General features: G+C 38.5%; 1 long non-coding RNA gene across 1 annotated transcript in view; it reads right to left on the bottom strand.

Moving 5' to 3' along the window:
• The window catches only part of LOC117801588, a 73,347-nt gene that overhangs the window by 45,808 nt on the left and 7,483 nt on the right, over positions 1-20,056 (bottom strand). Inside the window, exon 2 of the long non-coding RNA XR_004624298.1 lies at positions 16,488-16,602. This is a non-coding gene — a long non-coding RNA (uncharacterized LOC117801588). The remainder of the gene's footprint in view (positions 1-16,487; positions 16,603-20,056) is intronic.

Below are 20,056 nucleotides of genomic sequence, written 5' to 3'. Positions count from 1 at the left end.
ATTTGAATATATAGCAGAACTTAGTCTGAGATATGTAGCAAGGTTATGGGAAAGAAGCTAACCATCACCACTTTAAATACCTTTGCAGCTATTGTAATGTACCAGAAAGAAAGAACCTAAAAGTTTTGCATGACTAATATAACTTAGGTTGGTGCATAACAAAGGCTTTTGGTTTTTACTCACCTTTTTCTGAAGTTATTGACATTTTGTAAATTGAATATTATTTTGCAAACAGAAAAGGAATAAAAATTCTTAGTAGAAAAATAAGCAAACATAAGCAGGTATTTCACTGAATATATCAAATATAGTCAATTAACACTATATGGAACTGTTAAACATTATTAGTAATCAGGAAATGACCACATGAGATACCATCTTAAACCCACTGAATTACGGAAAAAAAAAAAAGTCTGACTAAGCCAAGTGTGGAGAGGATGCGGACCACCAAATCTTTTATGCATTGAGGGAGAAAGTGTAAATTGGGTCAGTTACCTTGGAAAATTATCTGGCATTATCTCATGAATTGAACATTCACATACTCTTTTTCCCTCCTAGGTATAGACTCAAGAGAAACCCATGTGCCAGTACTCTAAAAGACATACTCAAGAATGTGTATAGCAGCACAAAAGCCAAAACCAAGGAATAACTCAAAAGCCCATCAACACTTGAACAGATGGAAAAAAAAAAAAAACTCTGGTATATCCATATAACGAAATACTATCCTGGAGTCAACATAAAATAACCACAGCAATACACAATGATATGGATAAATCTTAGCAATCTGGTATTGAGCTACATACAAGTCCCAGAAGATCACATATACAGCATGGCACCTTATTCAGGAATAGATATGATGCAATAAAGCTATATTAAAAGAAAAGAGAGAGAAAACAAGTAAAAAGGTGATGCTTCCTCAGGAAGAGAATGGAAAGGGGTGGCATTGGAGAGGAGAACCATATCATTTGATATAAAATTATTATCAAGAATTTAGTTCTTATTTTTAGTGATGGGTTCATGAATGATTACATTATTAATGACAGACGGATAGATAGAAAGATAGACAGACAGATGGATGCAGACCACACATAGACCAGTGATGAGACTGTATCATGAGACATGCACTGAGGTTGTTCCAATTCTGTGCCCTTGAAGGCAAAACCAAGACAAAACAAGAAAAAGTTAAAAAAGTAAAAATAAATTTGAAATGCCTACACATAGTGTGCAACACTACTGTGTTGAAGTCTAGATGAAAACTAATGCTTTATCATACTTCTTACATCACAGACACTTGGTCAATATTTAGCTTAACTGAATTGTTTTTCAATTCCAGCCTGACTTTTGGGGATTCTTATGGGTTTCTTTTTTTACATTTTGCTGCTGCAGCTATCATATGCCAAGTAGAAGTCTAATAGTTCTCTGCCTTTCTGCAGTTTTTTAAGTGAAAAAAATATCAAGACAATTAGAAGACAAGCCAGAGACTGGGGAAAAAAAATTTGCAAAAGACATATCTGCTAAAGGACTAGTATCCAAAATATACAAAGAATCCATAAAACTCAACAATGAGAAAACAAACAATGCAATTAAAAAATGGACCAAAGACCTTAACAGACACCTTACCAAAGAAGATATGCAGATAGAAAATAAGCATATAAAAAATACTCCATATCACATATCATCAGTGAAATGCAAATTAAAACAACGAGATACCACTACACACCTATTGGAATGGCCACTATCTGGAACACTGACAAAGACACAACCAAATCCTGACAAGGATGTGGAGCAACAAGGACTTCGATACATTGCTGGTGGGCTAGCAAAATGTTACAGTGACTTTGATGGTTTCTTATAAAACTAAACATACTCTTACTGTGCAATCCAGCAAATGTGTTCCTTGTATTTAGGCAAAGGAGTTGAAAACTTATGTCCTTACAAAAACCCACACACAGATGTTCATAGCAGCTTTATTCCTAATTATCAGAACTTGGAAATAACCAAGATGTCCTTTAGTAGGTAAAGGGATAGATAAAATGATACATTCAGACAATGGAATATTATTTAGCTCTAAAAAGAACTAAACTCTCAAGCCATGAAAAAACATGTAAGAACCTTAAATGCATATTACTAAATAAAAGAAATCGACATGAAAAGGCTACATATCATATGATCCCTACTATATGACATTCTATAAAAAGCAAAATTACAGAGTTGATAAAAGGATCAGTGGTTGCCAGGGGATGGAGATGAATAGACAGCACACTGCTCTAGAAAGTGAAAATTAGAGCAGTGAAAATATTCTAGATGATATTATAATGATGGATATATGTCATTATACTTCTATGCAAACTCACAGATTGTGTATCACACCAAGAGTACCCTAAGGTGAACTTTGGACTTTGTGTTATTATCATGTGTTGGTGCAGGTTGATCAGTTGTAACAAATGTACCACTCCCGGGAGCATGTGGATAATGGAGGAGGCTGTGCATGTGTGGGAGCAGCAGGTGTATGGAAAAATCTCTGTGCCTTCCTCTGAATTTTGTTATAAATCTAAAAGTACTCTAAAAAAATTAACTCTTTAAATATATATCTATATAAAATCTTGAAGGTAACATTGATGTGTTGTTGTCACCAATATGCTTAGTTCTAATAATATCAATGTTAGATAATGCTTTCTATAAGTTTACAATCTACCAGAAATACAAAACAACATATTTAATTCAAATTAAGTAGGACTAGTCAAAATCCACACATTGAGTAAATAACAAACATGAATCTACTGACACATCCATCATCCTGAGAGCTATGTGAATGCTATGTGAATGCTGTACGGTAAGGTAGCTGGTTGATCCAGGTTTGTCATCCGTGAATCATTATCAACTATGCACCAGGCTCTATTCTAGATAAAGCAGTAAATGGCAGGGTACCTGCCTTTGTGAAGCTTAAATTCTAGTATTGTACATACTGTCATGTCATGAGCAATGATATGAAGAATGCAAGACATGAAAACAGTGAAAAGACACAGTAATCTTGGAAGTCTCTCTGAGAAACAGAATGAAATACGAAACTGAGTCATAGCTGGGGTAGGAGCATTCTAAAGAAAAGAGAAAGTACGAAGTCCTGGGGTGGAAGATACCTTGAGGTATTAGAGAAACAGTAAGGCCAATATAGGGTAGAGGGGAGCCTGGTAGATACTTGGAGCACCCTGGAGACCCTGATAGGAGCTTCACCTGCATGGAAAGGAAGGGAGCGTAACTGGAGTGGGTTCAAAAGAGGCTAGGCAATGAGGAGTTGATGTGGCAATACAGCGATTCTTCTGAGCAGTTTACTCAAAAATAAATAAATAAATGTCAGAGAAAAAGAAAATATGCTGCATGCCAGAAACCTAGATGTGTGTCTCATGACTTTGAAAGAAGGTGAGATTGTTCTACAGATTGTCCTATGCAGATAACACCTTACTAGGGAGGTGGATTGACAGAGATGCCATCAGGAGCAGGAGTCCCTCAAGGATCTGTCTTTGGCCTCCCAATCCTTTCTTGTACTTCTATTCCCTTGGAAAACCTCCTAATCCAAATCTTTCTCCTTCCTCCTCTCCTCTGCTTTCCTTCTCTCCTGTCTTCTCTTCAGCTAGGTCCTCTGATTCACAATTGATTATAGATCTCCTCACCACCCACCCCTTCACTGCACACCACCACCCAGAAGCTGACAAGCTATTCCAGGTCAGGAGCTGCTTGTCTCTCGGACCTCCTCAGCCTATAATCAGTACCAGAAATGCCTTCAGGCAAAACTGTTCTTTTTCTCTGAGACAGCTAAACTAGCTTGAGTTTGCGCAAAATTGGTTGACGGCTTGTTCTCTTCTTGTTCTAGCCTGTTTCGAGAGTCTCCACAGCCATGTTAAGATGGCTGCTGTCTGAAATCTGACTTCTGATAACAATGGGCAGGAACTCTGGGTCTGGAGGCCAAGCCAGGGGGTACCTCTTCTCTCAGTTGCCCCCAATGGAAAGTGTGGGAGGTACTGGTCATTTTATGAAAGCCACACCCAGCTCCCTTCCAAGCCCTACATGGGTCCATGCAAGTGAAGCAACAACAGAAAACACTCATGGCAGACCCATGCTAGCACAGATTCCCAAGGAACGGGAAAGGCAGACCTTTAGATGTGTTCCACCCCTTTGCCCAAAATGTTTTAAACTCACTGACATCTCTCTCAGCCTCAGAATCCTAAGACACCGCTCTTTATGATGACCACCTAGATATTCTGGTATTGACCAGCTTCGAAGGTCTCTGAGAAAACCTGTCCTTCAGAAATCACACAGGAAAAGGGCTTGGGAGGATGAGTGAAGACAAAAAGGCAAATGTGTAGGCACTGCAAACAACCAGGGACCTTCCTAGCCAGAGGTGTCCTTTCTAATAGGGGGAAATGAGTCAAAGAGCCATCGCATCAGATCAGTAGAACAAATGAGAAATCCAAATTATGAGTCAAGAGGCATTGGTTTACCACTGTTATACTTTAATGAAGTTTCAAAAGAAAAATTACACCCCAGCAAAGGCACGTATCAACAGTGGCCTGGTCAATCAAAAGTCCCATAAATTCACTGCATAGAATTAATTGCATAGAATTTCTGTTTAAGCTTAACTGTAATAGAAATCTAAAGTTTTGCAAATATCACACATGAGACCAGGAAATGTGTCTTTTCAACTCATTAAATGGTCACCATACCTAATTCAATCATAAGGGCACCAAGTGAAGCATAACCAAGAGTTGTGAATTAGTTCCAAGCTCCATAAATCTTTTATATTGAGAAACAGGTGAGGACCTGAGTATTTTTCTTCGAAATAATAATACATTTTAAATACTTCAGAATCTTTTGAAGTTTCTGTGTCCAAGAAAAAAAATATTTAATTTAATCGGGCTTTTTTAATACACCCATTATATGAACAAATTCTCTCTAAATAAGTTCAAGGATCGCAGTACTCATATAATGATAAGAAAAAAAAAATTACTCAGGCCCAAAAGGAACCTACAAATGTTACAAAAAGGAGCTCTATCCCTTTCAGCACATGGGAACAGCTCCTGTTGTGGATGCTGGGCTGGTCAACAAAAAAACAGAAGCCAGAAACTGGGAAGAGGAAATAACAATGCTATCAGCCAGTTCAGGAGCAGGAGAAGGGGATGGAGGGAATCCCTAACTTACCATTTTCAGGGGAAAATCCCTTACCTGTTATTTCCTCTTTTACAGAATTATCCTTTTCCAGCTAAAATGTTTTGGCTTCACAGTAAAGCTCTTCTTGAAGCTTCCTTGAGAACATGTTGAGGCATGTTGATACCTCAAAGCATACCCATAATTTTCAGAAAATGAGAAGACCAAAGCTGCTAACCCCAGCTAACAAGAACAACTACAAAATGAAATAGGACATGTGTTTCAACAAGCTCAGGGGCAAAGGCCAGTAGGCCGGGCTTGGCTGGGCTCTATTCGGATAAACACACACTCCACAATACTAACCCACACCAGAAACATACATTCTGAAAATATCAGAGGCCAGCAATCAACACAATCTCAGATTAGTCGATTAACACCCTCCTCCTCTAAGAAGACAAGGAAGAAGTATTATAGAAAGACAAAGATGAGAGTCAGCCAAGATTTATCTTCCAGTAAACCTCAGGCTTATATAAGGATATGAAAAAAGACAATCTCTGAAAGGAAAATTAAGTATTCCTCTATATTAACTAAGCAGTTCATGAAAAAGCTGCTTCTCATTTCCAATGATGTTGAAACACTTCTTCCAAGAAGTCTTCTTTCTGACTAATGCAAAGAGAGTTGTAGCAAATCACTTTTAAGTTCCTCCCTGGAGCAAAATTGTAAGCTTGGTAAAATACATCTTACAGATTCTCTGATCTCTGCTCTGTTCTAAGCACTTTGTGTTACATAGGACTGTCATGCACATCTCCATTCCTAGGGCCTTGCTAGGTTAAGAACACATCCCATATTTTGAATATTTTCCTACATTTTTCCCTTCCATGTAAATGTATTTGTCCTATGACCCTGTCCTCAAACAAAGTCATAGTGAATTAGTCTCATAAACAAATTAGCTAGCCCATATGCTATACTGATGTGTTACAGATTAATGTCTGTAATCTTGTTTTTGTCAAAAGACATTCAGTTGGGCTAGGTGACCTTCAAATTCTCTCCCAACTCTAATATTGTAAAATCGTATGAGTAATTCCAATCAAAAAAATCTTAAACCTTGGGCCACGCTAGTTGGCAAGTTGACCTTTGGGGGCCCTTGAAATTAGACCATTTGTATTGGTGTAAAACACATCACATCTGATAGTTGCCCTTCAATCAAAAAGTTTAATGACAATTTTTAGAGGTTATTATTGCATGTCTCGTATGTTGGTGAACTGAAGATGACCCGTATTCTTGGCTGTTCTTCTCATTAAGAAATTAGTCTCCTTGCCCTCCGACATGAAATCCAGGTTGGCCTTGTGACTCTCTTTAATGAAGAGAATGTGTGGAAAGTGACACTTTGCCAGTCCTGGCCTAGGCCATAAGAGGTATGGAAGCTTCTTCTGCTTTCACCCTCTTTGGGGCCCTAAACCACCATGTAAAGAGGTCCAGCTACTTTGCTGCAGACACTGTGTGGAGAGAGGGGGAGGGGGGAGGGAGGGAAAAAAGGAGGGAAGGAACGAGGGAGGGAGAGAAAGAAATGGATTCCCAGCCAGCCCCCGTCTGGTCCAGACATCTCAGCTGAGGTGGCAGACATATGAGTAAAGCAATTTTGAGCTTCCAGCCCTAGATAACCTCCAGATAACAGAAGCTGCATAACCCCAGACAAGACCAGCAGAAGAACCACCCACTTGAGTTCAGTCCATAGACGGGTGCTATTATTTTAAGCCATTAAGTTTCAGAGTGATTTGTTAAACTACAGTAGAATAACTGAAACACGTCCCTAAAAGCTGGCCTAATCCTTTCTTTGAACAAAGAAGAAATGGATAACAAAGAAAAGAATTTTTTAAATGAAGTTCCTAAATTATTATCATAGTTATTCCACCATCCAGCATACACTTATTCCCTCCTGTATACAATGGCACATCCATAAATTCATTCAACACTTTCTCAACTGTATACAGGTCCTCAATATCTGTTGCCATGGGTGTGGAGAGAAATTGTAAGCTCCTCCTGGCCAGAAACCAAGAACTCCAATAGGTCTTTTATAAAGACTTTTTAGCAATAATAATTTCAGCAGAGATCTTCGGCAATGATCAACACTACTTCCCGTAACTCTTGCTACTTTTCCACACTGATGAGTCTAGAAATGGAACCTCAGACAGAAACTCCACTTTGAAAGCCTAATATCATCCTTTCCACTTTAAAGGGCACTGAAGCCATAAGCCCCTCTCTCTGAACTCCCAACAACAAAATACATTACACTGTGACCACAGGCTTCTTCTTAGGAGTATTTTTTTTATTGGTTGGTTATGATGTTGGTTATTCCTACAGGGAAACTTTAAGTTCCTCTGTCTTGCATTCATGTGTGACAAATCCCTGACACCTGTACTGAAGCTCCCAGGCCAGGCCAGAAGCTTGGGTTCTTGTCCTGCCACTATGCCTAGGAGTCATCCTGAAAGATCCTGTGGATAAAAGAGACTACAGTGTGCTCACTTCAAATGCTTAGTTTGCAAACCTTCACCAGAATGCCACTAGGCCCCTCATCATCTTTCAGATGGCAATGAAAACTGAAATGTTGATAAAATATTTTTTCAAAAAATTTTCAAAGTTAAAATTTCTTTAAGGTAAAGGATATTCAATTTTTATTCTATATATTTCTGAATTGTTAGGTTTTTTTTAGAATAAATACGCATTATTTCAGTAATTTAAAAAAAAAGTAGATCAACGGGGAAATTAAATTGTGTCTAAAATATTCATAAATATTTTTTTTTTGCATTCTTTCCGGAATAGTCACCGTCTAAGTCTGGAAACCATGAGGTGCTGTAATGGAGGTAGAAAAGCCCATTTTATATGTCAACAAGGGACTAATATGGTTATGCTTTATCTTAATGTAGCAAAAATTGACTTATAAATGCACTATGCCCTTTCCTGTCCACTGTATTAATGCCCACATCAAACACCAAACTATTAAACGCTGAATGTAAAATGCCACTGCTGTTTGTTGTGTAAACTGTCCTCCATATAAAAGTCCAGAGTATGTCATACTCCCTAATCTTTCTCCAACAGCCTGACTCTGCTTGAAATTCCCACTAAAGCCATTCTTTGGGTTAAAATGTTGTAATGCCCATAGGATATCTCTTGAAATACAAATTGCGGTTTTCTTAAAGGAGTAACCAATTAACCTGTTAGAACCAAGAGTTTCAGCTGATGAAACTGTTACAATGCAAGGCCCAACTCAAAAAAAAAAAAAAAAGGTCACTGTCGATTAGGCTGAAATTTCTTGTCTTTTTCTCATGTTATATGAGTAAAAATGATCATAATTATCAGTACAATTTATTGAGTACCCATAATGAATTGGGCCCAGCAGTTAGTACTTGCCACACATTATGTATTAGTTTTCCCATTTCATGGCTTATGAAGCTGAGATTAAAGAAGTTAGGTGATTAGTCAGGATCAAAACAGCTCCTAAGAAACAAAGTCAAAGTCGACAAGATGGTGGAGTAGGAGGACCCTAGACATCTCATCCCACAAACACAACTAGATAACTATCGAATCTTCCTAAACACCCCAGAGAGAGAGGGAGAGAGGAACACACAGGGGAACACACAAGAGCACTTCCCCAAAGCCCTGGGCTCGGAAAATAGGAGGGGCTGAATTTCAAAAGTCTTGCAACCAGTGAAGCTTAAAGCCTGGGGTTTTAAAGGTCAGCAGGTTTGGCTGGGATAGAGCCTGGTGAACACTGCCCCGCTCCTGGTGAGAAGGCAGGCAAACAACTGGGGAGCACACAGTGTGGAAATGGCACCTGAAGAATGCCTGGGGTACACAGTGGGACAACGTGTCTCTGGGAGGCAGCATTCCCAGAGAGGCCTCTCTGGGAACAGGGGAGCTGGCCAGCGCCATTTCCCACCCCTGCCCCAGCATCAACACAGAGCCACAGGGGAGGCAGTGCAGCGCTGACACTCGCTGCCCCACTTGTCTACACCAAGCCCTACCCCACTATGCTCTGGCGGGGCTGCCCATCTCCATCAAGGTTGCCTCAGTCTCAGTGAGGCAGGATCTTCCCCCAGAAGACCAGCGCACTCCCCCACCCCCACCACATCTCTAAAGCCTGGAGTTTTAAAGATTAGCAGCCAGGATAGAGCCAGGAGGGCACTGCACTGCTCCTGGAGAGAGGGCAGGCAAACATCCCCGGGGCAGACACCATAGAAACAGCAATCCGAGAATGCCTGGGGCACGCAAGGAGGACATTATTCACTCTTTTCCAAGAGCCTCCCTGAGAAGTAGTGTTCATGGAGACCCCTCTCCAGAAACAAAGGAGCTGACTGGTGCCATTTTCCTCCCCCACCCCTCGCCATAAACACAGCGCCACCTGTGGGAAGCAGGACAGCACCGACACTGGCTGTCTAACTTACACCAAACCCCACCTCCCTGCGCTCCAATGAAAATGCCTTCTCAGTCAAACCTGCCTCAGTCCCAGTGTGGTACAATCCCCTCCTCAGAAGCGAGCACAAACCCCTGCCCACAGCACATCTCCCGACCAGAGAGTTCTATGTGACCTCAGTACTGATGGAGTTGGTGTCAGGTCTCATTTCACAAGCAGACTAGAGCACACCTAGTTAAAATTCCCCACATTCAGGCCATGAACCAAACTGTCTACAGCAGGCAAGGAGAGCCTCTACAGATAACTGGTCTGAAGGACAGAGCAGCCAAAACACAACAGCAATGTGCACACAGCACACACTAGAGTCAATCTCTGAAGCGCCATGCCCTGGGCCCTACATGACCTCCTCTTCATAAGACCATTCCTTTCAGGAGCAGGAGACATAACTGGCATTTCTAGCACAGAGAAGAAGGCAGAGACTTAGACAAAAAACCAAGATGGAGGAATTTATCCTAAATGAAAGAACAAGATAAGGCCACCACCAGAGATCTAAGCAAAACAGATATAAGTAGCATGCCTGATGAATTTAAAGCAACAATCATAAGGATACTCACTGGGCTTGAGAAAAGAATAGAAGACATCAGTGAGACCCTTACCACAGAAAGAAGAGTTAAAAAAGAATCAATTAGAGATGAAGAGTACAACAAACAAGATTGGAAACAGGGTTAATGCAATGAATAATGGGCTGGAAGGGGAAAAGGAATGATTTAGTGACCTAGAAAATAAAATAATGGAAAATAATGAAGATGAACAAAGGAGAGAAAGAAAAATTATGCAACATGAAAAAAGACACAGTGACTATCAAATGTAATAACATTGATATTATAGCAGTCCCAGAATAAGAAGAAAGAGAAAAGAGGGCAGAAAATATATTTTAAGAAATAATAGCAAAAAACTTCCCTAATCTGGGGAAAGGAAACAGACATCCAGATCCAGGAGGCACAGAGCACTCCCACCAAAACCAACAAGAGCAAGCCAAACACCAAGACATATTGCGATTAAATTTGCAAAATATAGTGATAAAGGAAAAATCTTACAAGCAGCAAGACAAAAGAAGTCCTTAACTTACCAGGGAAAACCCATAAGGCTAGCTGGAGATTTCTCAACAGAAATTTGGCAAGCCGGAAGGAAGTGACATGATATATTCAAAGTGCTGAATGGGAAAAATATGCAGCCAAAGATACTCTATCCAGCAAGGCTATCACTCAGAATAGAAAGAGTGATAAAGAGTTTCCCAGACAAACAATAAAAGGAGTTTGTGACCACTAAACCAGCCCTGCAAGAAATATTAAAGGGGACTCTTTCAGTGCAAAGGAGAGACCAAAAGTGACCAAGACAAGAAAGGAACAGAGAAAATCTCCAGAAATGACAAAACAGGTAATAAAATAGCAATAAATACATACCTATAATTCCTTTGACTGTAAATGAACTAAACATTCCAATGAAAAGACACATGGTGTCAGAATGAATAAAAAACAAGACCCATCTATGTGCTGCCTACAGAAGACTAATTTTAGACCTAAAGACACCTGCAGATTGAAAGTGAAGGGGTGGAGAAACATTTATCATGCAAATGGACGTCAAAAGAAAGTCATAGTTGCAACACTTTCATCAGACAAACTAGACTTCTTTGGTTTTGTATTGTTTTTATTCTGCTTTGATATCAGGGTAGTACTGGCCTTGTGGAATTATTTTGAATGCATTCCCTCTATTCCATTATTTGTGAGATTTTTATAAAGACTGTCATTAATTTCTTTTTTAAATATTTGGTAAAATTCACCAATGAAACCATGTGGTCTTGGGCTTTTCTATGCTAGGAGATTTTTGATGCCTAATTCAACTTTCATTCTTGTTATTGGTCTAAGAAGATTTCATATTTCTTGTATTCAAGATTCATGATTCCATTTTGGTAACTTGCGTGTTTTTAAGAATTACCTGTTGTTTTTTTCTAAGTTATCTGATTTGGAGTATATAATTGTTCATAGTAATTTGTTATCACACTACATATTTCTGTGGTTATCTGTTGTATTTTTCTCTTCTATTTCTCATTTTAGTTTCTTTCTCTTTCTCCTTAGTTAATATAGCTTAAAGCATTGGCAATTTTTTTTTTGGGGGGAAAACTGGTCATCACTTTCCATGTTATGTTATTGTTTATTCTGGTCTCTATTTTATTTGTTTCTGATTTCCTTCCTCTACTAAATTTCAGCCAAGTTTCTTCTTTTTCTAGTTCCTTGTGGTACAATGTTGTTTATTTGAAATTTTTTTTCTTAATACAAGCATTGATAGCATAAATTTCACTCTAACATCTGTTTTTGCTCTATCCCATAGGTTTTAAAACATTGCGCTTTCTTTTTCCTTTGTTTTGAGACATTTTTTTTAAAGATTTTATTTATTCGACGGAGATAGAGACAGCCAGCGAGAGAGGGAACACAAGCAGGGGGAGTGGGAGAGGAAGAAGCAGGCTCATAGCAGAGGAGCCTGATGTGGGGCTCGATCCCATAACGCCGGGATCACGCCCTGAGCCGAAGGCAGACACTTAACCACTGTGCCACCCAGGCGCCCCTGAGACATATTTTGATTCGCCATTTGATTTATTTGGTCCCTTGCTTGTGCAGTAATGTGTTGTTTAATTTTTACATATTAAATATTTAATATTAAAAAAGGAAATAAAGTCAAGATTCCAACCAGAACTGACTCATGTCAAAGCCCATGTTTCTTCTATACTGTGCTTATAATACTTGAGGCCAAGAGAATGCTATACATATGACAAATTTATAGAGTTAGCTATGTGTGCAGAAAATTTCCTTTTTTCTGCCATATTCTTGCCATCCAGAGCCAGTGGCAGAGAGAAGGCCATTGCAATCACTCGAGATCCAGTCTTCTACATGCTCCTCTTCTCAGGTCCTAGTCCTTAGCCAAGCTTCCAATCCACCACATCCCCCTTTGGTTTCTCTAGTCTAATTATAGCTCTTAGAACACTTGCTAATTCAGACAATAATCACAACATCCTGTTGCGTTCAAGCAAAACGTTTTTTTAAAAACAAGGATAATTACACTTCAAGGTGTTTTATAAATAATGGAAAGATAATATCTCCTTAAATTCATACAATGGGTGTTCTTCCTTCTCAAAGAACTTTACAAGCATTAACTAATTGGTGCTTTAATATAATACTAAATGCCTTTTAACCCTCGGAAGCAAAAGTGTCTGAGGGTAAAGCCATTCTCACTATTGCCAGACAGCACAGGGGACTCTGACTCTCATTTTGGGGACTGCAGGCTCCTGAACATGATGAGGATAGAGGAGAAAGTACAGTGAGAACAAAGCCTGGAAATTAGTGGAAATCTTCCCATCTATTAGCCATGCAGCTCACAAGGCACTTGTTTTGATAAGATGTTCCTTCAGCCATATAATTTGGTATTTTAAAAGGTGGCTTCTATCAATTATGACAATCTGGTATATGATGTAAGGGAAAGCTGAAATTCCAGTGAACTATATTATATAATAGCTGACCTCACACTGAATGGAAGACTAAGCTAAGAGTAAATACACATGAGGTTGCTGCCAACCAGTCCTCTGCAACCTAAGGAAATGGTTCAGATGATCAAATAATACTTCCCTGGTTCTGTGCTGGCTTTTTAAAATATTACTATACAGTTATTTATTGTTATTCTTTTTTAAAATTTACTTACAATATTTTTATTCAAGTATAATTAACATACAGTGTCATATTAATTTCGTGTCCAATATGATTCAATACTTTCATACATTACTCAGTACTCTTAATTCCCTTCATTTATTTCACCCATCCTTCCACCCACATTTCCTCTGGCACCCACCACTTCTCTGTACTTAAGAGTCTGGGGGTTTTTGTATATCTCTTTTTTTTCTTAGTTTGTTTTGTTTCTTAAATTCCGCATATGATTGAAATCATATGGTATTTGTCTCTCTCTGACTTATTTCACTTATGATTATACCCTCTAGATCCATCCATGTTGCTGCAAATGGCAAGATTTCATTCCTTTTTATGGTTGAGTACTATTCCAGTGTGTAGTGTGTGTGTGTGTGTGTGTGTGTGTGTGTGTGTGTATACCACATCTTTATCATCTATGGATGGACACAGGTTGTTATATGGAACTGCAGCCAATTTCATCTACTGTTTTATTGTAACTTGTTATAATAGTTAAATAACATAATTCTTCTCTATTAATTTCTCATATTATTTGAAGACTTTCTTTAAGGATTTCCAAATGACAATTTTTTACCTGAAAACATGGTCTCTCAGGAGCACAACTTTGAAAATAAATCTAGAGAAACACACAATACCCTTCTTGGGTTCCTACAGCTGAAAGATGCACAATTGTAATTCAAAATATTCTGTAAGAAATGTGACCACATGCACCATTTAAGAAACCAGCTCTTAGAGTCAGTAAGAAAAGAAGAGACAAGATTCTTGACAGATAGGCTTTAAAAAAATTGCAACAACTTAAACCAGCCTCCTTAAGGATTATTTCGATGTCCTGAACAATAAAAGAATCCAGATTGACCTTTAGTATGAAACTTTGGTTCTCTTTTGGTTTAAGGAAGATGCTTGATGTTTTGGTAACTTTTCCTGTGTTCTAATTGTTCCCTTAGGCAAGAGGAACTCATCTCTTATAAGAAAGCCTTATTACAGACTGAATGTTTATGTCCCCCCCCCAATGCATATGCTGAATGCCTCAACGTGACTGTATTTGGAGAAAGGGCTTTTATGGAAGTGATTAAGATTAAATGAGATCATAAATGTAGGGCCTTGATCTAACAGCAATTGAGTCCTTATAAGCAGAAACCCTAGAGTTCAGCTCATTCTCTCTGTCATATGTAGTCAGAGTCAGAAGGTGGCTGTCTGCTTTCACAGGAACCAAACTGGCCAGCACCTCAATTTTGAACTTCCCAGCCCCCAAAACTGAGAAAATCAATTTCTGTTATTTAAGCCCCCAGTCTACAGTATTTTGTTCTGACAACCCTAGCAGACTAACACAGATACCAAATTAAAAAAGAAAATATTCTACAGGTTGGATTAGAACCATAGAACAGAAGAATATTTGCAACTTAAAACCTACAATGGAACTTGCTTGTATAATTTTTTCAGTTGGACTCCATGGAAGAGTCCAGTTAAAGATCCTGCGCATCCATGACATGGCAAAATGATGACCTGACATTTTTTGTCTTGCATGTTTAACTTATTTTAATAAGTTTTCCTGCAACAACATGAATAAAATAGTTAGGAATAAACTTAACCAAAGAGGGAAAAGACCTCAATAGCAAAAACTCAATAGCAAAAACAAACAAACAAAAAATTCCAGTTAAAAAAATGAAGACATACAGATGGCCAACGGGTACATGAAAAGATGCTCAGCATCACTCATCATCAGGAAATGCAAATCACAACCACAATGAGAGATCACCTCACACCAATCAGAATGGCTATTTATCAAAAAGGTAAGAAATAACAAGTGGTATCAAGGACGTGGAGAGAACACTTGTGCACTGTTGGTGGGAATGTAAATAGGTGCAGCCTCTGTGAAAAACAGTATAGAGGTTCCCCAAAAAATTAAAAACAGAACTACCATATGATCTAGCAATTCCACTTCTGGGTATTTCCTCAAAGAAAATGAAAACAATAACTCAAAAGGATAGATGTCTCTTCATATTCACTGTAGCATTATTTACAATAGCCAAGATATGGAAGCAACCTAAGTGTCTATTGATGCGTGAATGGATGAAGAAATTGGCATATACATGTGTGTGTGTATATATACACACACATACATTCTATTCAGCCATTGAAAGAATGAAATCTTGCCATTTAAACAAGGATGGACCCTGAGGACATTATGCTAGTGGGATAAATCAAACAGAGAAAGATAAATACTAGATGATTCCACTTATACATGGATTTAAAAAAAAAATGAACTCATAGATCCAGAGAACAAATTGGTGGCTGTCAGAGGCAGGGTTGTGGGTACGCAAAATGAGTGAAGGACATCAAAAGGTACAAGCCTCTAGTTATAAAATAAGTAAGTCATGGGGCTATAATGTACAACATGGTGACTACAGTTAATAATACTGTATTGTATATTTGAAAGTTGCTAAAAGGGCAATCTTTAAAGTTCTCATCATTAAAAAATTATAACTGTTTATGGTGACAGATATTAATTAGACTAATTGTGATTATTTCACAATACATACATGAATCAAATTGTGTACATCTGAAATTAAAATAATGTTATATGTCAATTCTACTTTGCTAAAAAAATAAATTAATTTTTAAGTTTAAAAAGAAGAATTTCCCACAGAACTAAAAGTCTCACTCATCTATATGTTTATATTATTTGGCTTTCATAGGTCAGTACCTAAAGCTACAGTGGAATCCCAAGGGCTCCACAGAAATCCGAATGTGTCAAAGACAGTGAGAGCTCATCGAATATTCCATGAACTCCCCTATATTTCACAGTACATCTGGGGTCATAAAACTAATTCTAGCCCAAGGACTCTCAGTGGAAATGCATGTCATTTCCAGGACAAGGTGGTTGAGAGCCAATGCACCTCTACCATCTCCGTTTTCCCAACCACAACCACCACAGAAACCATACGTTCCAAATTCTATAGTGGCAAAATGGAATAGGCAATAAGTAAGAAATAAGCATTTATTTGGTAAGCTTCTGAAATTTCAAGGTTTTATTTCTTGTGGCAGCTGAGACTAATTACCCTAATAGATCCTGGAACTCTGATTCTGCAGATCTTGTGACTTCAATGCTATTTGAAACTTGAACTATTGCCATTTACAACAATGATAGACCCTGGGGACATTATGTTAGTGGAATGTAGACTCAAACCTACCTGTCAAGTTGCGACAGACCATCAGTAATTGAACACAGAGGTAACTGGGTAGATCAAGCATCAGTGTCTCCATAGGAACCACTTACTAAACTTCTTTTCTGCTCCTTGGTCTGAGCTACATGATGTGGAGAGACAACAAGGAAAAAGACACAGTTTAGGCTCTCACAATGCTTCCAGTATTGTTACTAGCAAGGTTTTAAGACTCCTGCCTCTCCTAACCAGGGTACTAGAGCTCCTTTGTTTAAGGAATTACATAATTATGCCACACTGAGATTTTATACATACCTAGAATGATGAGCACATGAACCAAGGAAATAAGAAATGAGGATTTAATTGATGTCATGGGTTTCAACTGCAATTATAACAATAAAATTCATAATTTGGTTTATAGTAACTTTCTCTACCACATCCCTGCCAAAGTGCTTACGGCTTATAAGGGTAATTAAATATAATCAAAGAAAATAATGCTAATTAAAACCCTAAGCTAGAACTATGGTGATGATTAATGGACATCTTAGCTAATGGCATATTCCCTTATCTTACTCCAAAGACCAACCATGGAACCTTCTTTTGTCATTCATCTTTTTACTAAAGGAGAAACTGAAGGACATGGAGGGTGTCTAGATGGAAAACATGGAAGACAGGCCAGACAGAAACCCATGTGGAACACAGAGTTTATTTATGGGTCTGTGCTCCCTCACACCCTCATGCTCTTTGCCTTTGCCCCTCTCCACTGCCATTCTTAGATGTCACTTTCCAGTTTGAAGATAAAAAGTTTTTTTGTTCCTTTGGTTTTGCCTCTTTTGTGTCTGTGGTGTCTACCTGATGCCTTTGAGTACCTAGAAAACCAGGAGCACTGCCTGGTTCTCTTGCGACCCTCCTCCACTTGTTTCTTCCAGCATCTACTTTTGAAAGGAAAAGAGAGAGAGAAAGAAAGAGAATGATTTACTTAATGGATCATTCCCCTTTAAGGCCCAATAGAATCCTAATCATCAAAGCCTGATACAGCAACCTGTCAAGAGTATGAACTGACTGACTTATATTAGGTCAACTTTCTCTACTGGAACCTCCCTTTGCTCAAAATAACTTCTTTTATATTGCTAATTGCTCATTCTAGCTACTATAAAAAAGCATTACAGTTGCTTCCTCTGAATGTCTCAGGACAGAAAAAAAAATCTGGTTAGAGAATGTTGTATTAAGAAAAAGAAGAAAAACAAGAATATTGAGCACTTGCTGAACTACGGGTCAGACACTTTTGTTATTATATGAGTTTACTCAACTAATTAACTCACAGAAAATTATGAAGTATAAATATAGGTGTGACATTTGTTCAAATATAGCACTCAGTAAAAGTCATCAACATGTGACATTAACATTAAAACATTACAATTTTTACAAAGTCTTCCACTGAGAAGATTCAGTTCTTCAATCTTCTTTATGAAGTCCCAAAATACCGTGAATCTTACACTAGGGTGTTTCTCCTTTTGCATTATTCCAAAATATGCCAGAAGGAATCAACATGCCCCATAACATGAAGGAAGCTTATTTTGCAGGGTGTTTTCCCCACATAATAGAAAACAACTTATATTCATCCATTGTTCTCAAGTGAATTACACTGAGGTAGACCGACAAGAACGTGGAACTGAGAAGTGGAACATCTGCACGCTAAACCTGGCTTCGTGCCTGAGTCAGCTGTGACACTTGAGGAAGTCCCTTTACCTCTGCTCTGACCCACTTCCTCATCTATCAAATGAGAAGCACATTTCCATATTGTCTGTTTTGACTAAAAAAGCTAATTTAAGATACATGCTATTTAGGATACATCCATTTAAGATTATTTTCCATTTCTTTCTACATCTCCTTGTTTCCATCATTCACTAATCAATGATCAGTCACCTACTGAATATCAGACCCTGCGAGGCACTACATGGATCTATAATGTTTTGGGGATACAATATATAAAACAGTGTCTATAAGACCATAATTGAGTAGGGGGAAGCAGTCATGTAAACAAGTAATTCTAATGCAATGTTAATGCTACCATAGCAGGACAAGCCAACTGCTATCGGAGAACAAACAGGAGTTTGAGTGGCCAGATAAGACTTTGGAGAAGACGTGACATTTGATTAGTGCCTTGAAAAATGAGTATCTCATATTTTTCTATAAAATCTCTCTCTCCATGTAGCACTACTTTAATGGATATTTAGTCTACTTTCATGATACATTAAAAACCAGGGCTTCAGCCAACTTGACCATGGCCCTAAATAAAATTTCTTCTTACTGTATAGCAGCAAGCCCGTTGCCAAAGCAAAAACCACAGTTCATCTTTCTGGTGTGACAATGGATCCAACCATTACAATGGAATATGGAAGTGGCTTGAAAATATAAACACAGTCAACTGAAGTCATCCAAAGCCCACATTGCCTTTTGTCATAAAAAAAAATTTTAACTCCATTTTTAAAAGTCTGTAGATGCCTTGTGACTTCACAGCTTTCTTTAACTTAGACACCCAAACTCCGGTATAAAGAATTCCAACCAAAGAATTAAGCTTCAGTTTTTCTTTGGGGATATCCTCAACATCCACAAGGACATATACTAACACATACATGACATGGTGGCTCGAGCATCTCTATTAGGACGTCCACGGCTGCAAACACCAACCAGCCTCTATCAGACACTCATAGGAACACACTCAAACCAAGCCAAGTAACCCGTTTCTTCCTATCAACAACTGCATCCGGGTAGTATCGGTGTGGAAAGACTCACACGTAGCTGCAGCAATATGCCAAAGTGAATGGAGTAAAATCATAAAGATATGTGCACTGTGGGACTGTGTAGGGGAATCTTAAATAGAATAAAAATTATCCTTTTGGTATTAAAAATAAGTCCTCAGGGGCACCCGGGTGGCTCAGTTGGTTAAGTGTATGTATGACTCTTAGCTTCGGCTCAGGTCATGATCTTGGGGTGGTGAGATCAAGCCCCTTGTCAGGCTCCATGACGAATGTGGAGCCTGCTTGGGACCCCCCCAAAATAAATAAATAAGTAACTCCTCAAATCTGACAAGAGTTCATTAAAAGGGGAAATACTGATGCACTATTGTTGCGGATGTGGGAGATTACAATCGTCTGGGAAGCAATTTATTCACATGTATCAAAAACTTGAAAATACTCATACTCCTGTCCACAGCTTCTAGAACATAATGCTATTTATAGAAAATTCTTTATGCATGAAGATGATCATCAAAGGATTATTTACAGTAATAAAAAAACACAGTACAATCCAAAAGTTCAACAAGACAATGATTTATTAAAATTATTATACACCTATATATTAGTATACAATAGATTCACTAAATAAAAGTCAACGAAAGGTTTATAAACCCTTGAAAAAGACTTCATTTAAATGTTAAGAAATAAACCAAATTATAAAATTGAGTGAACAGGGGCGCCTGGGTAGCACAGACACTGAGCGTCTGCCTTCGGCTCAGGGCACAATCCCGGCGTTCGGGGATCGAGTCCCACGTCGGGCTCCTCTGCTGGGAGCCTGCTTCTTCCTCTCCCACTCCCCTG

The sequence above is a fragment of the Ailuropoda melanoleuca genome, chromosome 3 (assembly GCF_002007445.2).
Source record: "Ailuropoda melanoleuca isolate Jingjing chromosome 3, ASM200744v2, whole genome shotgun sequence".
NCBI lineage: Eukaryota > Metazoa > Chordata > Mammalia > Carnivora > Ursidae > Ailuropoda > Ailuropoda melanoleuca.
The sequence above is the reverse complement of the archived record's forward strand: the minus strand, read 5'-3'. Positions and strand labels throughout refer to the sequence as shown.